At 38.1% G+C, this 25,382-nt stretch overlaps 1 protein-coding gene across 8 annotated transcripts in view; it reads left to right on the forward strand.

Annotated features, from left to right (window-relative positions):
* Positions 1–25,382, forward strand: part of NRXN3 (neurexin 3) — a gene marked incomplete at both ends in the record, with an annotated part of 895,090 nt that overhangs the window by 834,526 nt on the left and 35,182 nt on the right. The window lies entirely within an intron of this gene.

A 25,382-nucleotide genomic window follows, 5' to 3' on the forward strand; every position in this document is an offset into this window, starting at 1 on the left:
CTACTGTGGTATACAGTGGAATAAATCTGTTTTGTTTCATTGCATTTGAAAATATGACTTCATGCTCTAATGTGATATGAAAGTGTCTTGAGACATATCTTGCAGCTGGAAAGTTTTATTATATTTCATCTTAATTTATTACCTCTTACAAACAAGTAATGCTTTGTTCTTCTCTGAGAATTTCTATTACTGATTTTAAAGTGCTTAACAAACAATAACTCATGACGACAATGTTCTCTGCCCCTAAGATGGATTTAGTTTTCATCATTTTAAAGGGAGAGAAACTGAGGCAGACAGGAGCCTTGTGCTGTACTCCTGATCTGACAGGGAATACAATGGAAGAGACGAGCATGAAGAAGCAAGCATGTCATATTCCAAGCTTTACTAGGCCTATGGCTTTCTTTCAAAACACCAAGAAAAATACAGAGAACAAGAACATGCAGAGAATGCACACAAACACCACATGCAGAGTGCATTTCAATAAACGTTTTTCTCAGAAGTTTGAAAGTTAAAAAGATACTCAGTATGCTAACTCTTATTTTTCTTTTTCTGAAGAGAACATACACTAGAGACAGCTTGTTTCTCATTATTAGTAAGGTTGAATATTCATTCTATACAAATGACTGCAGAATTAACAATACATTACAATTACATGTGCCTTCAAATGGGAACACAGACTTATTACTTGTTTCAAGTAAAATAATTACTTACAAAAGTGACACATCGATTACTAATTCTTCAAGAAGTTATTAGCATTAGTATTTGAAAAACAAAGACTTCACGTCAGAAATATAATTCTTACTAGGAATTCCTCAATTTAATAAATGATTTTGACTCAAGTAATTGCTTTGTTAAAGTAAAAATGTGCTGAAAAAGCTTGAGTTTACTTTGCTAATGCCACATAATAAAGCAACTAGTATTAATAATAATTATAAAGCTAATAGACTGCTGAGCATGAACTCCTGCTTTTTATTGGCTGCCACAAATATAACATTTAAAACTTTTGATCAGTTTAAAATTTTGATCTATTTAAACTGGCCAGATCCAAAACTACAGGAATGCAAACAGTGGCTTTTTTTTGTTGTATTTTTTTTATTCTTGAATGATGATATGTGGATGAGAGCACAAATACTTTGAAGGCTATATGCACAGTGTGGGAGCTGAAAACTTCCCATGCAAACTTAGCAGGTTTCTTTTGCTTATGTCTCAAATGGTTTCATCCACCAAAATATCCCCTTGTGAATTTTGACCACTAAGATGTGAGTGATAATGTGATTTTCCCTAACAGCAGAGATGAGACAAAGAGAAGTCTACCCCACTACAGTCTCACCGCAAGCTCCAGGGAAAAAAATGCATTGGGCCTTAGAATAGCTGTTTGGTATTCCCAGTCTTGTGCTTTTTCTATGATTCTATGTAGTGGGTTGTTAGATTTAGGGTAGTATGGTTAGGTTGCAGTTGGACTTGATGTTTGTGAAGGTCTTTTCTAACCTGAGCTATTTTATGATTATTAGTGGAATCAAGTTGTGTTCCTTGCTAGTTCATAGTAGGAAATAGATTAACTACTAGGAAGACCTCACAGTGGGCTGATTGGAATTATATGCAATCCACTTTGAGCTTTTCAGGACCTTACTTAGGTAATTATTATTTTTGTTTACTTGGGTAATTTGGTAATGGTACTAATATAAGTGAGGGAAAGATGCTAATCCCCAGGCCAGGACTAATTCATACTCTCAATTAGCTGTTAAGAGATTACTCCTGTTTCTCAAAGTTGTATTAATTTTTTTTTTTTTTTTTTTGAGAGTGTCCTAGGCTAAAAGACAATACATTTTGAGTATATCCAGAAAATATATTTTTCTCTTCTTTAAAATATCAAAGGGGATTTTTTTTTTAATGCTGTTACATTCTATTACATCTAAGTAAATGCATATTTCAATTAATGGCTACTTGATGCAGTCAGAGGGTTCTCTTTGCTGCTGGGAGCAGCTGCAAAGGAGGCTGTTAGAGCAATGCTGGAGCTACAAATGCCTTCATAGGGAGAGTTCTGATGTACTCACTTACAGACTCTTACTTTCCAGGCATACAGACTACTGGTTTTGATCCAAATTCAAGAACAAAGAAAGGATGGCACCTAAAATAGAAAAGAGTTGGTTTGTTTTGCTAGAAGACACAAAAATGCCATCCCTTCTGTACAAGAGCTGATTCTGAAAAGTCATTCTGTGGTTTGAAAGCTGGCAGGGTGCCACAGCAGAAAGCAGGGATCTTTCTCCTGTGGTACACAGTTTTTAGTATTTTCTACAGTTCAGGGAAAGATAAAGTACTTTCATAAAGGAACAATGTGTATTTCATCTCTGTACTCATGGAAATATGAAATCCTTATTTTGAAGGTCATCAGTTTACATCTATGAAATCCAAAGATCGGATTTCTTTGCTTTTAGCATACGAAACCTAAGATACTACCAAGTATCTGGAGTAATTTTCTTCTCCTACCTGCTTCTCAGAAGCTGTCCTATGGGGCCACTACTTGAAGGTGCAGGAACAAGGAAAGCCTTATGAAAAGAGAGCGTGTGTTATTAAGGAAGATGGGCAAAAAAGGTCAGCTTTTAGTAGAGGAATGCCAAGCAAAGTGATCAGTGACAGAAAGACCTTTCTGGATGTCAGGTTCTTTCTGGAATTTCAGGAAATCCAATTCTCACAATTTTGTCCTGATGTGGCAAGACACAGTTGTTTGATCAACCAGGTTGACCTTTGCTGAAACATGATTAAAAGTAAGGCAGCACTCCCCTACTCCAACACTAACATTGTATTAGAGATCTTTAATAAGCCTCCCACCCACTCAGAGTCCGCTACTGGGAAAGTGAAGTGAGACAAAGAAATGTCCCGATGTACAGGCAGATGGCTGAACTGCCACTGGGGATATCTTCGGCTACATTAGCATGGTTTGCACACAAGTCCTGCCATTTTAATTTAAAGATCTTTAATCTGCATAAGGGAATTAACTGATTGACTCTCTTCCATGAATCCTCTTTATAATTATGCAAATGGCCCAGCACAAGGGAGAATCAAGTCATTTTATTAATTTCATAAGCATTTTATTAAAGAAGACACCAATGACAGAAGTTTCTGGTGATATAGCAGGTACTAACTACAGGTCCAGGAAATATGTGCTTAGCCTCTTTGACAACTGAAAACCTTTATTTTGTTTTGGATTCCACTGACAAAGCTACTTTACAAGTATAAGTGCATCGAATGGCCAATCATTATACAACCAAAGATGGTATTTTATCTTACTTACTGCCAAAAAGAAATGTTTCGTATTCTGAAATAAGCCAGTCACTTCATCAAGGGCTGGTTCTCCTCAACCCTGTTTGTGTGAAACATATTTTGTCTTGAGTAGCTGCTTCAGTGGCTGTCATAGAGTTTAGTTAAGAGCCATGGTCAGTTTCTCCTCTTCTAGGAACTCTCACTTTTTTTCTTTTTTTCTTTTTTTTCTGGAAATAACTACTGATGAGTTTGTGGCTTCATGTTTAATGAGAAAGGAAACATATTTGAAATATGACACTTTGTCCATTCTTTCTGAATAATGTTTTGAAGTTTTTACATTGTTTTGTCTTTAATGGTACTCACCTTAGCTTTCTAGAAAAATCAGTATAAAGCAGTGTTCTCCACTGCAGCAGTGCAGAGGTGTGCTCACACATGATGTGATTATATTACATATAATGACATTCATGTAAATTAGAAGGTGAGGCGTCATATGCTCTGTCAGGGTTTTGGAAGAGGCAAACTGGTGATAAGTATGTTCCCATGTGTGGGTTTTGATTCTCAGAGATTTACAATTTTATTAGTATGCCACTTTAATGGAAGAAGTTTCAGGGACAAGCAGTCACATAGATCTATATTTTGTCTGTGATATCTTCTATAGTATATTAATTTTTATTTACTTTCCCTTTTATTATGAAGTATATGAAGTGAGTATCAAATAATCATAACCAGGGTTCCATAATTTAATATTTTTATGTTGACGTGATTATACAACTGTTTAGATTTATCTGTCTCCCTTTGTCATTACAGTGTGAATTCCCTTCCCTACAGGCCAGGTTAACTTGGTCATGCTAGCCAGGCAGAAGGAGAAGATGTATTTTTTCTCACTTTGGAGAACTAACCCAGCTGTTGTAGTTCAGTTAAAATCTTAAAATGCAATACGTGATGAAGATGCCAAGTGCTGATGTGCCTGGTTTGGTCATACTGGCTTCATTTTAACCTTACTCCAGCAACAAGCTGTCAGCAGTGCTCATTCATCTCTGTGTAGGAACCTCTGGATTTCAGCCCAGGATGTCATACCTTATGAGATGAGCACATCACTTTTTAAATCTTCCTCTTCACGAATTCCTAAAGACATTTCTGAGCCTGAAAAAAAGCCGTTTTTCCTTGCTCACTCTTTCTATTCCCCCTCATTCTTTTTACTCCCATTTTATTCCACTTTTTCTAATCCCCTTGACTTTCAAGGCGAAAAGGAAAAAAGTCTGCTGAGAAATGGATTTTCCCTTCAGGGCGATGCAGACTTCAAAAGAAAAATCAGTTATTTCAAGAGAGGAAAAAAAATCTAATCATCAAGAGCAATAATTACTTTCTAAATGTTAGTATGGCAGATAAGGAGAGCAGAATTGAAGTGGAAAGTGAGGCTTTCTCAGTTATTCATTATATTTGGTTTGTAAGTTTGGAATTTCTAAGGACTTACTCTGTATTGCATCTCTGTAATGTAGTTATCAGAACTGATAACTTATCAAGACAGTTATCAGTTCTGTCTCTTGTGTTTCTTCAGAGATAAAAGATGGCAGTTTGAAAATTAACTGCCTATTTTTTCCAACTTGATCTCTTTACTTCTTTCTGTGCTTATGCAATGCATACATTTCTGTTTCCAGCCATTTTGTAGATGTTCTGCTTTGGATTCATTCAAGAATATGTGGAGCTGAACTTTAATTCTCATTCCGTTCAAACCACAGGGCCTTTCATTCCTGACTGGCAACCTAGTTAAAAATGGTGGCAAAGCAGGCTTTCTGTCTAGCAGATTACAGTTAGCCACATTCCTTTACCAGTGGAAGTAAAGACTTCTTAAAGCATTTCTTCACTCAAATACTCCCCATTTTACTCCATCAGGATTGTTCTCTAAAATATTTTTAAAAAATTTCTCTGAATTTGTTTAGTGCTGTTTCAAAGTACATCTCCTCATGTCCAGGGATGGTACAAAGTGGGATTTTCAGATTGAAGTAGTGAATGGGAAATATGTTTTAGGAGAAGAAGTTGATAGAATCTAGCTTATTACCTTTGCAGACTAAAGGAATAAAGGAGATAGTCATTGATACACATAGTACATAAGACCTTTTGTTCGCTTGGCTGGTCCCATCATATGAGGTGAAATTACCCCAATCATTAGATAAGGAGTCAGCCATTCCACTTAGAGTGAAAATTCTCTTCTTAACTAGAGAAGTAATCAACTGCAAGGAAGAGAGAAGACTTCTTCTGAAAGCATCACTCCATAAATCCTATGTGCTGTCTGCTGGTTGGATTGAAGCAATAGTCATTCCTACTTTTAATAAATAAGGAAGTATTTTATATTCAAGTTTCAGTAAGTTTATAGCTCAGCTTCAGAAGGCTCAAAAGAGCGTGAGAGAAATCCTGAGCTCTTGGAAGATATCACTTGAGGCAGTACTCTCAGTACTGACATTGCCTGTTACAAAACTGCATTATGATTAGCTGGATTTGCTAGTACAGCTGGCTGCCCTGTTTGCTAGTATCAGGAGCTGGAACCTTGGAAGAGAATTTTGAAGGAGCCTGTGTTGATCTTCAAACCTGCTCTCTAGCTGGATGGGAGAGGAATGTGCTTGAAGTTTTCTCTTTTGGAAAGCAAATATGGCATTAGAACTACTCAGATCAGGATGGATTTGGAACTTGACTAGTGATGTTGCATGAAGTCAAACTATCTTAATCATTAGGAAAATATTAAGTAATGCACTTAAAGTGAAAAATGTACTCGTAACTTGCAAAAGTTCCTAAAATGGAGAGGTACAAGAGGTGGCTTCATTACTCAAGTTATATGCAATGTAAACTCGTCAGCCTGGTGTTGTGTCCCTCAGCAGCAGAGTCTATGGTCTGAAGTAGAGGTTGGAGAGTGGCAGGCAGGATATTGGGCACAGAAAGACTCATGAAATCATTCATGCTCATACTCAGAAATAAGGCCCAGAAGATTATATGAAATCAAACACTTTATTAGGAGGGATCACATTTCAACATAAATCATTGATTGTTCAGTTTAATCCTATCACTTTAGTCCATAAGGAAATTGCAACAATGAGTAGGTACTGAACTGCTCATATTTTGGGTGAGAATTTTCCTTGATTTGGAGAGCTTTCTGCTTGCTTCAGCCTGAAGAGGTTCACAGAAGGTCAGAGTAGGATAAAAGAAAGACAGTGGAGTGAAGCTTTAGGGCATTTCCTCTTCCTGCCATCTGCAGTCAGCAGATTCCCAACATTTCATGAAGTGCAGATGCAAGAAAAAACGCTCATGCTGCCATCTACCCACTTCTAGAATAGGGCTCTGGATACCCAGGGGTGTAACTGTTACCCCACTCTATACTAGTGTATAATTTCCTTTGTTTTCATGTATAGCATCCAGCTGTGCCCACTCTATTTTGAATTAGACGAGTGTAATGTACTGTACAGTGCTTAAGGACATACAAGCAACATTCACTGGGCTATTGAAGGAAAAAGAAGTTGCTCTTTCTGCAGTGTAAAGTAGAGAAACAGACATTATTTTGTACTCAGTACTCATTCTCCCAGTGACATTTTAATTTATGAGCTAAGAATGCACTGATTGCTAGCTGCAAAAATTGATTTGGTGTTCATCTGATTCAACCCATGTCAGAGTTTGAAAGTAATTATGATAGTGGGGCTGATAGGCAGGCAATTACATTTTTGTTCTCTCTCCCTTTTTTTTTTTCCTGAAGTTGTTCTTGTCATAAGGCCCTGCAAGCATAAGTATATAATCTTTAGCAGTGTTATTTTGTAGATTATTAAGGTATAGTCTCAGCATTAAAGCTACACTAACTGCTTTCTTCACCATAGCCTTTGTTAGCTGCTTCAGAAATATCCCAGGCTCACCAGATCAAGGAATCTATGTTCAGGCGAAGTGTTGTGCTGCCCATATTTCCTCCACACTGTTAATACTGTTAATTTTAGCCAGTATTTCCTAAAGCTGTTTTCCTGCCATTAATCCCATTACCTTTTCCTCATGTCAAGCTATCTGCAGGGGTAGAGGGTGAGGGATGCAGAGGTTAGTGAGGTTAGTGTATGTTCTATAATAGGGAGGACATGGGACATCTCATCAGCACAGGCTGCAGTCAGGATACTGCTCTGGGAAGGAAGTGCTGTAGGATCTCGTTCACGTGCTCCAGATGAAGGGTGATCCAAGTGGAAATCCCCTTGCTCTAAACGATTCAGAGCTGTAGATGTTAAGCATGGATCTTTTTCACAGGACTAATAATTTATAGAGTCTGCACCATCTGACATCCTGTGGCTGCTTTGCTGTCCTGCACACTAGGATGCCTCACACTTAGATTAAAATGAAAATAATTAAAAAAAAGGCTTAGATTGTTATTTGAAAACTGATCCATTGGTGCAGTTATTTTTCTGAGGTAATTTTTAAAGGATGTTTGGTTTTGTGCCAGTATAGAACAGAAGTTAATTCTTTAGTATCACAAATGATCATTAAACTGAAAAGTTACTCATCTGTCAGCTGTACTAAATATGTTGCTTATTTGACTAAACAGTGTTACTCGAAACAGGGTCTCTTTCATCCCACTCATACTGCAGTGTCTAGTTACTGGGACTTTGATCTGATTAAAGGCTGTAGATATTATCACTTAAAATTCAGGTAATAGCAATTGTATATTTACTTATTTCTTCTTCAATAATAAGGAGTTTAAAGAGGTAAAGAAATCAGTGTTTGAGTTGAGATCAGTAATCACAAGTATTAAAGAGCCACTCAGTTTTCCTGAGTATCTCAAAGAACAATGGATGGCAGAGAAAAACAAGAGTAATGCTGGAGTGGGAGAGCAAACCCTGTGAGCTTCAGTAATACTGCAACATGGAGCAAGGTGTAATGGGAGCAGAAAGGCTCTGACAGCTCTGGGCTGAAGGTGGCAACACAGAGTGGGAAATGGAGACTGAAATCTCCCTTTAGCAATTTTTCTTTAGATCATAGCTAGAAGGAATACACAAGGAGAGAGGTAATTGAAGTCTGTGAAATGCATCTGTCTCTTTTCCAAACTTGTCTTGCCTATTATCCATTTACTTCATCCCTTCACTCTCTCTGTGTTTTTCTCTCTTTTGCTAAAGTGGATGAAAAATGTTATTTGCTTTAAGTGAATGGCAAAGCATGGAATTGTATAGGAGTTATGTGTTTTTATTTAAGTCCTTTACATTTACATGATATGAAGGATTAGAAGAAACATTGTAGATTGTGTGACATCAGGGCAATAATTTCTTTTCCTTCAGCAAAGGATTTGCCTATTGATGTTTGCTATCCAAATCATGGATGGCCTGATGAGAGTCAGTAGCTCCTGTTCTGGGTTTCTGAAAACTGCTTTGTCCACGGCTGTTTTTTGGCATTTATTATTTCATTTATTATTTCATAACTTTAAGCCAAAGCAGTTCCTTAGAAGTGTTTTGGGAGTGATCTGCAATGCAGCTCCCTTCGGTCCACTCCAGATTAAAATGTCATGATCACCCAAAGTAATAAAATGGTATGAGGAGAAGAGATTCTTGTGGGCAAACAAAAGCCATCGTTTTTTGCCTTTTCACTCTTTGTTGGGCTGTAAAGTACAGCTGTGTCTTTCTATGAAGTTCAGGGCTATTCTCATCTATTAATTAGATTCAGGCAGTGTTTTAACTTTATAGTCAAGCCTGATTCACTTTACAGCATACAAGATGTAAAAGACTTTAACCATCAAAAAGAGATGAGGAAATGGGGTGAATTATGAAGCAAATTCTAGAGTTTGTCCCTTCTACTGGGAGGTATAGATATATATTTCATATTTCTAATTTAAATTCTGAGACTTCCATCTATTACTGATCTTGTGTGCATTGGGAAGATTACTCCATCATGTTTCAAGTGAGGCCACATTGCAGCTTGTTACTTCTGCCTCCTGAGAATATGAATTTGACGGGTTTCCCTAGGGCTTATTCAGGTGTTTTCCGCAGTGCCAGAAAGTTGCCCACTTGTTGGATTAGAAAGACAGAGAAATCCAGCATCTCCCAAATGATTTATCGCATCTTTGTAGACCCCACTGCCATACAGGAGGTTTGCTCTGAAAGTAATACTTCCTATTTTATTATGTTAACATCAAAGGTGGGTGCTGGCAGTATAGCAGTAGAGGTTGAAACTTCCTGCCAATATTCAATTACATTTTGTTGCCGTGGTGTCTATGTTGAAAAATACCACACTGTAGCTGAGAATTTGTTCTATCAAATGGCATTCTTCTGGTCTTTGTATGTGTTGTAATTTCCATGGAAATAAATAGGAGGCATTATTTTGGAATAATCAATTTGCAGTTGAGCGGATGTTTCTGAGGCATCTCAAGAATCAATAAATTCCATCCTGTTATGGGGGCTTAAGTTTAGAATGTCAGGAAATTAGGCCATAACAGAGAAAATGCATCATCAAGCACTGTTTTATATACGTGCTTAATCACACTGAACGTTGAAAGTGAGTTTTTATACTGACAAGTGGCCAGATTTTATAACTTTTGGACATGTTCACATTCAAAAAGACAAAATGAATTTGAAAATTATTAGGAAAGAGACAAAATAGAAATGCCATTGTGCTACTTTATGAATCTAGGTTTTTCTTTGCCTTTTGTGCTGTTTTGGGTATTGCCTCTCAAAAACCAATCAATGATACATAGAACAGAGATTAGCAAGGACAGTCAAGACGGTGGAATTGTTTTTACCTAAGATGAGATTAAAGAGGCTGAAGAATTGCTAGCTAAACCAGGGGGATAGCATAAGTTTCCCAAATCAAAACAGTTGAAAGAAATTGTGACTATGAGATAACAGACATTAATAAATGAGATACAACACTAGCAAGCTGAGATCAGACAGCTGTTATGCCAGCCTGTGGTAGAAAGTCCCATTAAGAATTATGAAATGTGCAGTTGTAAAGCATGAAGAAGCAGGTGTAAACACTTCTTAAACTTATGGAAGCCATTTCAATTGGCAGATGTTGAGTAAGAGAGAAAAGTATGTTTACATTTTACTTTTGAATGTTCTTAATGGGCAGCTTTTATAAGTGTACATTTGTGTTTCAGGCACTTGTATTGATGACTTTGTACTGATGGATGCCAAAGATACCTTCAGGCATTCATAAAAGGCAAAGTGATTTGTTAAACATCCCTAGATAAATAAAGATGGAGGTAGTAAACCTCCAACCCTCTATAATTCTTTAAATGGTCACGTTTCTGGAATGCAAATTTCCCTTCTAAGTGGGAAGGCCTTTGTCTGTAAATTATATCAGTATTTCATTAATTAAATTCATTTTTCTTTTTGTCTTTCTCTCTTTCTGTTTTATTTAATTATGATATAGTCATTTACAGCCAAACCTTTGTTCAGCTGCTATAAAATATTCATTTCCAGTTGCAGCTTGATAATGAAACAGCATCCTGCAGCCCATTCAAACTGTTGCAGAGCAAGGCAAATCACCAAAGGGAAGGGAATCAATGCATTTTTTAAAAAACAACAGACTCAAACATGCTCAGTGCAAACTGGTTTTAGGCAAAGGGAAAGGCTGCCAGCTAAAAAGCGATTTATGTAATATGTTGGCAAGGAGGTGGGAAGCCAGTGAATAGAATTTAATGAGTTGACAGCTGTCGAGAACTCCATGGTGTTGGATTGTAGCATTTGTTTCGATCATTTGCACATTGTGTGCAAGTGGGAGACTTAGGTACAAGGAATACCCTGGGACCAGCCAGGCAATTTGTTCCACTACCTATGAGGTGCTGCAATTCAAAGCTGCATACTATAGAGGTTACAGAGCATTTTTCTGCACCTGTTGGAAAAGCTGTGTTTTTCTGAAAGCAAGATTTGAGTGCTGGTAGTTCACTGTGACAGGGGTGTTTTTCTGAGTCATTTGCCTTTGGTGATGAATAACATCAAGTTCTGCTGTGGTTTATTTCTGTAGATTTTCATGGCAGGTTTTCTTCACCTGTGAGAAGAAATTGCAGGAAGTTCTTTTCCTTGTTGTGCAGGAATCTCAGTGTATAGGACTATGCAGTCTTTTCAGTATTCATTTATCTTCTTTCCATTTCACAATCATCAAAGAGAGATTATTTCTTAGATTCCTCCCTCCCCATTTGCACATAACAGTTTGTTCTACTACATATTGTAGAATCACAGAATCATTAAGGTTGAAAAAGACCTCTAAAATCGTCTAGTCCAGACATCAGCCCATCACCACCATGCCCACAAAGCCATATGGGAGATCCACTTGGACTGTGTGTCTTTCAGCTCACAGAGTATGACAAACTGGGTGCAATCACAGCACTTTACACAGCACTCTCCCTCAGGTATTCTCAAAGCAGCTAGCATTTACTTCCAGGAGATGCACATGCATATTCCTTGTCTGAAGAGTGAGCTGTAGTTTGCTGGCAGACTTGCTGCTGTGTCAAGAGACATTGCAAATCAGTGGCAGAGGTGCCCTGGCACCAGGCTCTTCCGTGTAAATATAAAGGCAGGTTGGACTTGGTAAAAATAATGGTCCCTTCTGACCTTTGAGATCTCTGAATTGAAAAAAAATGAAGGAAAAAAAAAAGCCCATTGACTGCAATCCATTTCTTGCAAACTTCTAACTCTCATTAATGCATCTATATGCCTAGTATCAAGTGTGGAGTCAGTTAGATTTTTTAAAAAACTGTTTTGCCACCTGAAGCATTTCAGAATAATACTGTTTTACTACAAAGTTCTACCGACTCCGCTACAGTGTTCCAGAGTGCCAAAATGCACATGCTTTGATTTTACATGCTGCTGCCAGCCAGGAGCCTGAAATGGATTATAACTATGCCAACTTTTGTCAGCTTAGCTTGCAACACTCAAAGGTGGTGTAACTATGCTGACAAAGCCCCTTCTGTCAGTGTTGCTGAATCTGAAGGGAGCAGCTCTGCCAACCTGGATACAGCGTGGCTGTAATGTCAGTAAAGCTCCCTGGCACAAATAAGACCTAAGTCTGAAAATTAGTGTCAGAAAAGCCAGAAGGCATCACCTTTTAATGCCAGAGTCTTCCATGACTTGCCTCTGGAAGCTACAATAATGATAGCACGTAGAATGGAATTTAAAGAAAAGTGAACTGATTGCTTCCTGGGAAGGGAGATACCATCATCCTAAAGCTACTGCCATAGCTGTTTCAGAGAGGGAATGTCAAATTTCATCTTAAAACAAAGGTGGTAAAATTCTTTCTGCTTTTTTTTTTTTTTTTTTTTTTTTTTTTTCCCTTGTTATGAGGCCCAAACAGCAAGATCCTATGCACATACCTATTTATTTCTGTGTGTAGGAACTGAAGTGCTTTGAATGTGCAATACCATGATTAGACTGTGCAAGAGAAAGACTTTCTCAAAGTGCTATCTTGAAAGAGTGGTCAGGCACTGGAATGGGCTGCCCAGGGAGGTGGTGGAGTCACCAACCCTGGAGGTGTTCAAGGAACATTTGGACATTGTGTTGAGGGATGTGGTTTAGTGAGAACTATTGGTGATGGGTAGATGGTTGGACTGGGTGATCTTGTGGGTCTTTTCCAACTTGCTGATTCTATGATTCTACGAAATTACTCCAAATTCACTAATGCACAAACTTCTTCATTTCATTCTTGTGCATTTCATGCTGTCTTTCAGTACAGACCAGAGTTTACTGATGTTGGAAATGGTACAGAACAGAACAAAGCCAAATTTAGAAGCTGTTTTATTGTAGAGGAAGTGTTCTCATGGCTTTAGAGCTTCATGCCCTCTCCTTTCGGTAATGTTCGTTTGGATACTGGTTTCCTAGCATGTTCCAGCTTTGGCTGTGGAAGGCTGAAGGGAGTGAGAGAAAAACCCCCCAGTGCTTGATGCCTTGATAGACTTGCAGAGGCATAGGCGGCTTTGTTAGTGGAGTGGGGTTTTTTTTTGGTTGGTTTTTTTTTTCCCTTTAAACAGGTAGAAATATAGATGAGCTCTGTATGTTTCCAGTGGTGTTACAGCTGCCTGAATTCTTTTGCTGAGCACTCTCAGTAAATGCATTCCAGCTGAGCATCTACTGGGCCATTAAAGCTAACTTTGTTCCTTTTTTTTTAATTATTTTACACAAACACAAAAGATTGATTTGCCTTTACTACAGTTAATCAAACTCAATAGAGAGCGAAGTAAATAAGCAGGGAAAATGGCCCTCTTATCCATCACAGAGAGTAAATGTTCTGATTAGGCAGGGGCTGCAGAGAAGCCCTGCAGGGATAAGTGATCACCGTGCTTGTTGTGTATGGGAGTCTGCCTACCCAATGCAGAATTTTCTTGCACAACAACCATTTGCAGCTTGGACCACTTGATGTGTCATTTAAGTGACATTCTGCTCAAGTTTAATGGGATCCCAGAGATATATGTTATGTATCAGATATTAAAGTTTATCTGGCTGCATCAATTCTTGATGGGCCAAATATTCTTAAGCTGATGAAGTACTGTGTGGAGCTGAAACAAACTTTCTGATTTTTTTTTAATCCGTTTATTTGGTGACTAAACAGCGCGTTTTTGAGATCTAGCCATAAGTTTTAGTAGGAATACCACATGTCTGTTCAACTATTCATTTTACGTGCTATTGCTTTCAGTAAGTTGTGGGTACCAGTATTTAGTATCCCAGTAAAAAATCACATCTGCCTCTAACTTCCCTAACTTCCCCTTTCTTCTGCATTTTCTGTTGGTGGCAGCACTGATTTGCTTGTTGGCTGATTTTCATTGACATGCAGTGTGAAGTCAGTCCCAGTGCCTGCAGTAAAGCTGTTAGTCTATTTCCATATCAACAAGAAAGAAAAAACTGCTAATGCCAGGAAAATGTTATTTTTAAGCATCAGATATTTGGCAAGGGTGTTCCAGATGGAATAATGTCTGGAGCCATTTAACTTCATTTTTATTAAAATTCACCTTGATAATATCTTAGTTTGTTAGCAAGTTAACAGTATTACACTGTTTCTATTGTGCATGCAAGTATTTCTACACTAGCTACTGTCAGCCACTTATATCCTATATTAGAAAAAGAAAGATGGACTTCAGGTTAAGAGGGTGTCACTGATCCAACAAAATCTACATTCTAGTACAGACTTCTTTGTGACCTTTGTGTTTATGAATTTTCTTATTGTTTATAGTCTAAAACTGTTTATGGTCTTTTTTTCTGTTTACTGGTATACTGTTTACATGCTTCTCCAAAGAAGCTTAGTGCCTATAATGCTTTGATAACTGTTCTGTGTATATCATGTTATTCAGGGAACAACTCTAGATGGTGATGTGTACCTACTTGGCAAGGTCTCATTCTGCATTTATTTATTCTGCGTTATATTTATTTTGTGTTTAAAAATGTGTGGCGACCTCCTTTCCTGTGTGAGCAAATGTGTGTGTTCTCTGATTTAAATGCCATTTTCTAAGCATGTATTAACATTTGGAGAGAACGAGGAAGATTTTCCTGGAAAGAGCAGTCTGGTGCATTAATGTGAATATTCAAAGATAGATGCTTATCTTATTGGACTCAGAGGTACTTACAGTAATTGCCAAAGCTTTTTTAAGGCACATTTATTCATAGTGATATGTTCACTGTTACTTTACAGATAACATACTCTGTCACATTAGAATTTAAGTGCCAGAGTTTGGACTACAGAACAGGTTGTTTTCTCCTTTATGAATTTTCCACTACATATGCTGGATTTCTGTGGCATTTATAATAAAGAGCAGCAGAAGTTAAAGAGAGGAAGGGGAGGAGAACACCCCAATTTAAACAAGTGGTGGAGATTACTTTGCACCCTCAGTCCATCGCAGCTGTGTCTGCAATGTAGTGAAAGATCTGCAGGTGGATGGGATCACTGGATCGTGGTCCAGTACAAGGATAGGAATGCTGAACTGAAGTTTACAGAAAAAAACATATAGGATAAAAGTACTTACTCAGTTTCTGCTTAAACAAAACTCCAGGCCAGTGTTCAGGTGCCTTTAGTTTTTCAAACATCAGTAATGCTTCTCCTATAAAATTCATCTCACATTATGGCTTATCCATCATGTCTGGTTTCTACAGGGAAGGATGCTGTGGGCCTGTCTGGAGTTTCAGAGCAGCCAGGACACAGCATCTGATTCTCCACCATTGTTTGCCTGGATGGGGCTATTGCAGCCTTTTAGGACCTACTATCAATTGCCATGAGTGACAGATGTGTGACCACACTCAGATTCTCCGTCATGTAAGATATCTGCTAGAAGTTCTCCCGTATCTAATTTCTCATTAAGCTTCATTTGTAAGGGATGGTAAGATCCCAACGCTGAGTAATACGGCAATAAGAGTAGTGCTTTAAAAATAGAAAGAGGACTTATGTGGTTTTATTAATGAGTACATAAATAGAAATGCCAGTTAAATAGCACATGTTGTTGCTGAGTTGTTTTTGCTACACAGTAATCTCACTTTACAGTTTTTGTTTATTTTAAATCATGTGTTAGGGGGGAGTGCAACATGGTGGGCAGATTCTGAAGCTTAAGAGATTGTCATTAAAGCAACTGTGATGTACTTAGTTACTTATTTCTTGCTAGGAGTGATCCAATCAATAACAGAACAAAATCAAATATAACTGCCTCCCCTCCAAGGAAGAAAAGACAAGCTAAATAAAGATATCCAGGAGAAAATGCCAGCAAACGACATATTGATTTCCAGCAAAGGAGCAAAGTGTAAATGAAAAATATTCTTCTGACACAGTTATTAAGTGCAAGCTAGCACGCAAAGAAAACCCATTTACTCTTACTAGAGGCTGAGTCTTCAAAGGGCAGCTGATTCATCTCAGATCATTGGAGTCTTACTTGCTGAAACACTGGCTTCCCTCTGTTAAATGTAAAGGATTTTTCTCTACTTGGGCTTTGCTTTGAGAATGTAAAATGTTTACTAAAATTCCAGTTGTGCACCAAGTAAACAGAGAAATTGTTTTCTCCCATTTTATAGCAATATAAACATAAGTGTGAGGAAAGGAGGCAATTTTCCTGATGTCAAATAGTGAATTGATGATAGTATCAGGAATATAAAATCGAGCAGCATGAGGATTTAGACTCAGTGTCCTTGGTGATTTGGGCTGGGGCAATTTAAGAAGTTATTGCTCCCCAGAGGTCTGCCCTGCCCTTTTGCTGGTAGAGTAGATAATGTGTTTGTTCTCCAGATCATAGCATAGATCATAGCCCAACATATTTACAGAATTATTTCTGTGGCAGTTCAAGTTAATACATCAGAGTGTGTATATCAGGGGCTAAAGTCCGTGCTTTTTTGTGTTCACTTGTAGTATCTTAGTTTCAATGATTAAGCTATTTATTTAATTTAGTTGGAGTTTATACACCTACTATACCTTTCTTCTGGAATTTTCATTTACATTACTACCTTCTACATAACAAGTGCTATGCTTAAAACAGAAGGCTGACAGCTTGTATTTCAATTTGTTACAAGGAATATAATATAATAGGAAAGGGGAACAAGTTATATCAAATGACAAAAAAGATACTCAGTGTGAAAATAGTTTTTGTGTGATTACTCTGAGAAGCCCTATACTCAGATAATGACTTCAATGACAGAACTTTCATCTTCAAGTTGCTTCTTTGGAAGTAGGAAAATGAATGTGAAAAGGAGAAATAGGTTGGTAAGAGAGGATAAAGTCTGTTGTCTCATGACAATACCGTATCTTTTGTATCTAAGCCAAGAATTTACCTTTCTATGGGCCAGTTCAAAAATCTCTCAAATCTTAAGAGTTACACTGTATAGTTTGGAAAAGATCTGCCAGTTGATCCTTACCACATCAAGATGAAAGGAAAACAAGTGAATGTGGGCATCAATAAACATCCAATCTAGATGCCTGGAGATGAAATTTCATTCATTTATTTGCTTCTGCAAAATTTGCTTCTGCATGGTATATAATTTCTTCAGGCCAAGAAATAAACTGAAAGGATTTAGAAGGATTTGCTTATCAGCAGAACACCACGTAGCATTACATTTCTTCAGCATTTGGGAAGGTACACTGAAGCTGGGTTAAGCTGCTGTGGGTAAATACTTCTCTTTTCCCTGTCAGGGTGCCTATAACAAGAGATGGATGAATCTTCTTCACTTCTCTTTCTCATCTGTTTGCCCTTCCATCTCTCTCTGTTTGCTTGCACCCTTCACAACACTATTACCCTTCCCATTACCAGCAGGTAGAGGCAAAAGTCAGAAATGTGATTTTTTGCCATCATCTTTGCATAGCTTAGGGACAGAACAAAGTCCCTGAAATTTGCCATCAAAACAGGTCAAAAAGCATCAGGATTTACAGTCTTAATGAACTACTGATTGTGTTGAGACAGGCTTCCTATTTTCAACGGACTAATTCATCTTTCAAGGCTCTTTTTAACCATAACCGCTCATGACTCTGAATTGAGACACGACTGGGGGAATTATTTTTTCTTTTTTTCATTTAACTGGCCAGTTACTTAATCTCTTGTCTGCTGTAGTAATGGACAAATTACTGATTTTTGTTAAGAAGTAGCTCTTACAATCCCTGCTTAGTAATGTAGTGTAATCATATCAGCTTTTATGTCCAGACAGGATTACAATCAGGAAATGTACTTTTGCCAGGTTGCTGTTGAGGGGTATGCGCTTCCTCATTACCTCCCAACTCCCAGCCAAACAGGACCCTGAGAATGTCAAATTGTTCCCATGATCTGAGATTTGTTCCCATGGTCTGAACAGGTCTAGAGCATTGGCATTTTCTTTCTGTGAGTGCAACTAGCTGAAAACTGTGCTAGATAGCTTTTCTACCTGCTTTGGAAATACAGTAAATGTGTAATGATGTGTTTCTATTACATAGCGATAACAAATTGATTTAGATTGGATTAGGTTGGACTACAGATAGATGAGACAAACTCTTCTCCACTAGAGCATACACACTGATGATATTCATATCTGAATGCCTGGGGTGACTGCTTACTCTCAGCACTGTTAGTTTTCTTATATTTTGTTGAGGAGACTTTTAATAAATGTTACCACTGAGATTTTTATTGCTGAAAGTTGTCTTTTGTTTTTTTTTTTTTTTGACTTAGCTACTTTTTCTGAAGCACCCTAAATAGCTCATCATCATCTTCCTGATTTTTATTACATCCTTCTAAACACCTATAGTCCTTGTTAAGGGAAGCTCAGATGTTTAGTTCTACTAAGCTTATTTCATGCATGCGTCTCTCCAGTACTTTCATTTTTTCAGGCTCTTCTCTGAGTTGCCTCCAGTTACTCTGAGTCCTTTGGCACTGAATTGTACAAAACCAAATGTACTGAGTGTAATGGTGTAAATTGTCATAGAGCAGTTGAAATCAATGCCAGTTTAAACCAACAAAGCATTTGGCCTTCTTTTTGTTTTCATTTCAGAAGAGCTACATGGAGAAAAATTACTAGTTTCATGTTATTTAATGTTTTGCTTTTGCAGAGGCAGACATGACCTTAGCACCTTCTCAGGGTGGGGAGGGTGAATTACAAATGGCATGCACAGCTTTGTGGCTGTGTCATCTTTGAAAGTACATTGTACTGTCCAGTGCTGAGTTGGAAAAGATTAATACCCTCTGGCTACCAATAAGAAATCCGGGAATGACTGTAACTGTAGTTTACACAGCCATAAATTGCAGCTGCTTTTATAATACTTCATTGTGATTTGAGTAACATTTCTAATATTTTCCCTTTAATATTCAGATTCTTTCTATCTGTAGGTGGTAGCTTTAATTCATCCAGGCTGTCTCTCAGGTCTACTATAATGAACTCCAGGATATTTTGCAAGTAAAGATTACATAGAAAATAAAGAAAAATGTATAAGATGTAAAAAAGATGAAGAATTCTCTCTTAATTGAAGTAGCGTGAACAGAATACAAGTGCTTTGAAAAGTCCAGTTATCAAAGTACAAAAGGTATATATGAGAGCTATGTCATAGACCTAATGAGACAAATATTTCTTCTGCTATCTTGCATTGATATGGCAGAAAATATCTTGAGATTTTTCTTTGACAGGAAGTGTCTTGGTTTCTAGAAGACAGAATAGAAGAGCATTTACGTTGTATGCTGTTATGTGTAGAAGATAGTACTTTGTACATAGTCAATAGTAAGTTTGAAATATTTAGGAAATAAGGCAGTATGGGAGTAGAAAAGGGATTGAGATTTAAGAAAAATTTGCTGAATTTCACCTCTATACATTTCAGATGTGAAATGCAAATGTACTGCTCATAAATACAACTATAGTTCCCTAGTGCTGGGAAGGTATTTTGACCTGAGATATGGTGGTCATATCTCAAGAAGTATCGTAAATTGTGATTCCTTGGTGGCAAAGAGATTTACAATTCTCTTGCAACAAAGCATTAAATGTCACTTTTCAAACAGTTGCAATCAAGTGGAAGTAGTGTGTAAAAGAGTTTCAAGCAAAAGGCAACTAGGAAAATTGAATCCTACTTTACAGGATGAAGAAACAGCTAAGTATGTATTTCTAGAAAATTTGTCTGCAGGGTTTGAATTTATGGGTCCTTGTCATTTCTCTCCCAGTAGAAGTGAGAACTCCATCATTTTTGGGTGTGTTATTTATAATTTCATAAAGCTGTTCTGTGACAGGACTTATTTTACGCAGTATGCCTAATCTTTCTCACATAATGGTGCACCCTAAAAGCAAGGTGTCAAACAAACTTTGTAGTTGAGAAAAGGGAAGATTCAGCACCTGCCATTTTGTGTGGAACAAAGGAGCAAAGGTTTTGGATTTGACACATAAATTGGCACTTCGAGCACTTGGAAGGACTGAACGACAATGCAGTCATCTTGAACAGGTTTTGTCATGCCATCTCAACTTCCCCTACACTTTACACCCCACAGCAGTATGTACCATTTAATGAACAAAGGTGTAGAACTATCACCATGATTGAAGAGGCCCTTAGAATGAAAAATTAGGAGGAGGTGATTGCAGGACCAATAATTCATTGAAAGGAATGGAGAACCAATTCAGTGAAATTGAAAGAATTTGAAGGTAAATATGCTCATAAATCCTCAAGGGTAGTCTCAGAGTTTAGCACTTTCTCCTACTCCAGTTTTATTCCAAGGCAATTTCATTAAACGCCAGAGAGAGGGAGAGGAAAAATAATAATATAAATGCTATAAAAAATCTTTCAAAGGAAGGAATAAAAAGAGTTCCTGCCAGAGAGAGATTTTATTGAAAGTTATTATAATACCTATCTTTAGTTTTATGGCCTTTAATACAGAGCCAAGTAATTTCAAAGCTGGGATTTAAAAAAAAAGAAAAACAAGAAAAAAAGAAATACATATTTTAAGATACTACAGTATGAATTATTATTTTTAATATAAAATTTAGCTAATATATGGAATTGGAAAAGATTTTCTCTCTCATGTCCTCTCCAATGAAAACACATTGTTTCCATCACAGCACACAGGAAATTTTCTTTACTATCTTGTTGCCTGTAGATAAGAATGATTACCATTTACCACCTTCAGATTACTGGACAGACAATAAAGAATAAATTCATTTACCGACTATTGGACCAATGGATGTGTTTAGTCAGCTCACTTTCAAAACTGTGAGGGGAAACCAGAAATGGAATAGCTGGTTTTGCTTATGGCCTTACAGTGAACTGTTTCTGGTGAGACTAAAAGATGGTGGCGAGATTTTTGGGGTTGTTGCTCACTAGCTTTTCCTATCTTGTGGAAGAAGAAATTTAATAATCATCAAGTGAAAATTCTCTTTGCAAAGGTACAGTTTCCAGTTACAAGAAATGACAGGGTTGGTCCTGGAAATTTCCTCATCTCTGTTTCTCTGGTCAGGAATTTTCTCCTGCTTCTCAAAGTGGCTTTATTCGCTGGGATGATTCAGATGTTGGTATCTGTGCAAGGTAAGCCAATATGTGATGAGAATGGAAAATCAGTTACTGATGAATTGTGATGAAATTCAGAGATGAAAAATACAAGACGGGAAGTGGCAAGACAGATTAGTGTATTTATTTCTTCCTTGATTTCTAGAGATCTCATGAATGACCTTAAATCTAACTCCACTTTTAGAGGGTTTTCTCTTTTTCTAACCCTCATATTTATACATGCATTATCAGTAGCATGGGACAAACAGCAGTAACAGAATAAGAAAACTGGAATATCAGGGGAAATAGCACGCAGTGTAGATGGGAAGGTAAGGACAGAGATTAACTGGTGGAATCAAGTGTGGAATTAGTTGCAAAAAAGTACAGATACAGGTTGAAGTTGGTAGATGTGCATATTACGCACTGACATTTTGTCTCAGTCTGGCTGTGCTCTTCTCTATTCATAGAATCATAGAATCGCTGAGTTCGGAAAAGACTTCCAAGATCATCCAGTCCTACAATCCACCTATCACCAATATTTCCCACTAAACCATTTATTTCAGTGCAACTTATAAATGTTTCTTGAGCACCTCCAGGGTCGGTGACTCCACCACATCCCTGGGCAGCCTCTTCCAGCCCACTCTTTCAGAGAAGTTGTTTTTCCTTACATCCAATTTGAATCTCTCCTGACACAACTTGAGGTCACTGCCTCTAGTCCTATTGCTAGTTACATGGGAGAAGAGGCCAACCTGCACCTCGCCACAACCTCCTTTCGGGTAGAGACGACCAATAAGGTCTCCCCTGACACTCTTCTTCTCCAGATTAAATAGTCCTAGTTCCCTCAACTGCTCCTCATAAGACCTGTGCTTCAAACCTCTCACTAGCTCCATTGCCTTTCTCTGAACACACTCCATGTCCTCGTTGTCTTTCTTGTAGCAAGGCCCAAAACTGAGCACAGTACTCAAGGTGAGCCCTCACCAGTTCTGAGTACTGAGGGCTGATCACTTCCCTGCTCCTGTTGGCAACACTATTTCTGATTCAAGCCGGGATACCATTGGCATTCTTGGCTACCTAGGCACACTGCTGGCTCATGTTCAGCCAAGTGTCAGCCAACACCCCTAGGTCCATTTCCTCTGCACAGTCTTTCAGCCACTCTGCAAGCCTGTAGCATTGACTGGGGTTGTTTTAGCCGAAGTGCAGAACCCAGCACTTGGACTTGTTTAACTTCATCCCATTGGCCTCAGCCTAGCTATCCAGCCTGTTTGGATCCCTCTGTCACGCCTTCCTACACCAAGGCAGATTGATACTTCCTCCCAGCTTGGTGTCCTCTGCAAACTTACTAATGGTTCACTCAATCCCCTCATCCAGGTCATCAATAAAGATATTGATCAGGACAGGCCTCAATAACGACCCCTGGGGAACAACATTAATGACCAGTCGCCAACTGGATTTAACTCCATTCACCACCACCCTCTGGGTCCGGCTCTCTAGCCACTCTTTACCCAGCAAAGAGTTTTCTTGTTCAGGTCATGGACTGCCAGCTTCTCCTGGAGGAGAATGTCAAAGGCTTTGCTGAAGTCTAGGTAGACTACAAATTCTGATTTGATCTTCGATGCCTGTGCTACAGGGATTTTCCAAGTGAAATGTGATGTGTGTAGTAGCTGTGGATGGGTATTTTTACCCTAAATTTGACCACTCATTTTCAAAATGCATCTAAACCTTTATTACCCATCACTGTCCTGTTGCAAGTTGTTCCTCAGTTAAAAAAAAACTCTTTCATTGTGTGAAGAAATATAATCTCATTTTTTTCTGATACATCTACATTTCTGTTTTGAAGTGATGGTTCTAATAATGAAGAGGGGAAGGAGGGGAGAGAGTTATAAAGGAACTCTATTCTTTACAAATACTGAATCAGATTGTCAATTCAATTGGATCTGATTTCAAGTTAATATTGCATAAGCCCTTAGATATGAGCAAGTAGAGTGGGTAAGTGAATAGACATAGCAATTGGTAAGTGGCAATGACACATTGTTAAAAATTTTATGTTCATTTCCTACTTCAAGCAAATCATTACTATTCTTCAATGAAATTCTGTATGTGAATTGTCAGATCTTCAACTATGGGCAAAATCCACTTGCTCTGCATACAACCTGGAAATCAGAAAAACATTGCTGGAGTTCTACTACTGTCTAAGCAAGGGTTTCTAGTAGTAATGGAGTACATTCTTTTTTCAGAGTGCTGTCCTTAATGCCCATTAATTCAAGTGTTTTAGACGCTTGAGGTTTCACTAGCTTCATTTCACTTCCTTAAAAAATTTATTATTACGATACTGTTTTGTTGACTTATGATTCTAAAGTAATTTACAGTGTTACAATTAAAAACTGATATCTTATTACTCAGAAATGGCTGCATTTCACTGTTGGAGGATGTGATTACTGTCATTAGAAATTATTTTGTTCTTTGGGATTAGTAATGCTTTATAAAACATAAGTGACAGAGCCAGAATTATGGAAAGTAAATTTTTATTTTGTGCATTCCTCTTTTCTTGACCTCTTACTGAGCAGAGAAACTTTTAAAGCCAGTTAATTTTAAGAGAGAATTCAGCACCAGAATTTCAACAGCATTCCTCCATTTTCTGTGACTGAGGGAAGTTGCCAAAAAATGATCTTAACACATAAGGCAGGAAATTACTTTGTACCTGTCACCTTCAATTCCTTTTAATCTTGCCTCCCTGTGGAAGTATTTAAGCATGAGATTACTGCAAGATTGCATCGTACAAAATGCTGCTGTACAGCAGTGCTGGTGCACAAGCAAGTAGTATTCAATACATATGATAGGGATTCCCTAATTTTATGACAGTTTTTACACATACTCTGTTTTTGTAATTTTTGTTTACTGTTGAACAATCGTAGTTTCATTTCTTGTCTCACTCTTAAGTCACTGAAATCAAGAGGGAAGGAACATCAGATTGGATGTGAGCATTCTGGCTGACTGCTCAGTTCCATTTTTCTCCTCTTTTTTTTTTTTTTCTTCCTTAAAAAGAAGAGGAAATGGAGTACTTGTGGTACAGGACAGTGAGGAACTTGTTAGCAGTAGGACCACAGGGGACTGAAGAAAATAAATTTTGTAAATAAAAGAGGGAATACACAGCATTTTGAAGGCAACATTAGTAGGCCTATGATTGGAAAGAATTCCTTTTTTAAATCTGGATAGTCTTTTTCTAGAGTAAGGACATAAAATCTTTTCATGATGTGAGATCCTCAGGAATATTCACCTGGAGAACTGAGTTATAATGTACTGCAGTGCAGCCACCCTGCTCCTGAGGGGCTGTGACTTAAGCCATACTCCCTGTCTGGTGAGGAACCTTTTGTCTGTTCTTTTCCAGGAACCATTCCACCAATCCTGCTGCTCAGCAGAATGGCAGCTTTCTTCAGAGAGGAAGTGTAAGGGGAGATAACTCCAGCAGAAGCTGTGGTCTGAGCTGATACTGATGTGCTGGGATAATTTTGTGCTGTCTTCAGGAACATTACAACCTGTGTCCAGAGGCTGCCACAGCTTCTCTCCCTAATGGTCTGCTTTACAAATTCAACTAATTGCAGCAATTACAGGCAGGAGATGCTGCTGGCAGGAGACACCAGTATGCTTCTCTCTAACATGCTGCAGAGCATGCTGCTCATTAATTAGACCAGCAGCAGCATGAGAAAAAGAAAGGGAAAAAAAAAAAAAAAAAAAGGAAAAAGAAGAAAGAAAAAAAAAAAAGAAGTAGAAAAATATCTCCATCTGGAAATGCAAATAAATGTTATGAGACTTGTTACGGCCATGAACAGTCATGGTTTGGCTCGCCAGCCATCAGTCGCAGCCAGGCTGGTCCCAGGTCACTGGCAGGCAGACAGGTCGGGCTACAAGTCAGGTGGGCATACCTGAAACATGCAGCAGTTATTTACAATGTAACAAACATGTCCTAGCTGGATAAATGTAAATGGGATTCCCATCCCAAGGGGTGCATCAGCAGAGCAGAAAGTACCTCTGCTTGAGAGTGATACATTTACAACACAGCAGAGTTCTGTTAGCTGCCAGGGTGATGAGTATTATCTGTGTCTACCTTGTACGTTTGCCTTTGCAGGAAGCATGCTTAGCCTGGGAATGCCTCATCTGTCCTGGCTGTCAGTGGGTGCCTTCTGGCAGGCCACACGTGGCTCTGGTGCTTATCGAGGAGTGCAGCGTGCTCCAGACAGGCCCTTTGC

The sequence above is a fragment of the Tetrao urogallus genome, assembly GCF_951394365.1.
Source record: "Tetrao urogallus genome assembly, chromosome: 6".
Classification (NCBI taxonomy): Eukaryota; Metazoa; Chordata; class Aves; order Galliformes; family Phasianidae; genus Tetrao; species Tetrao urogallus.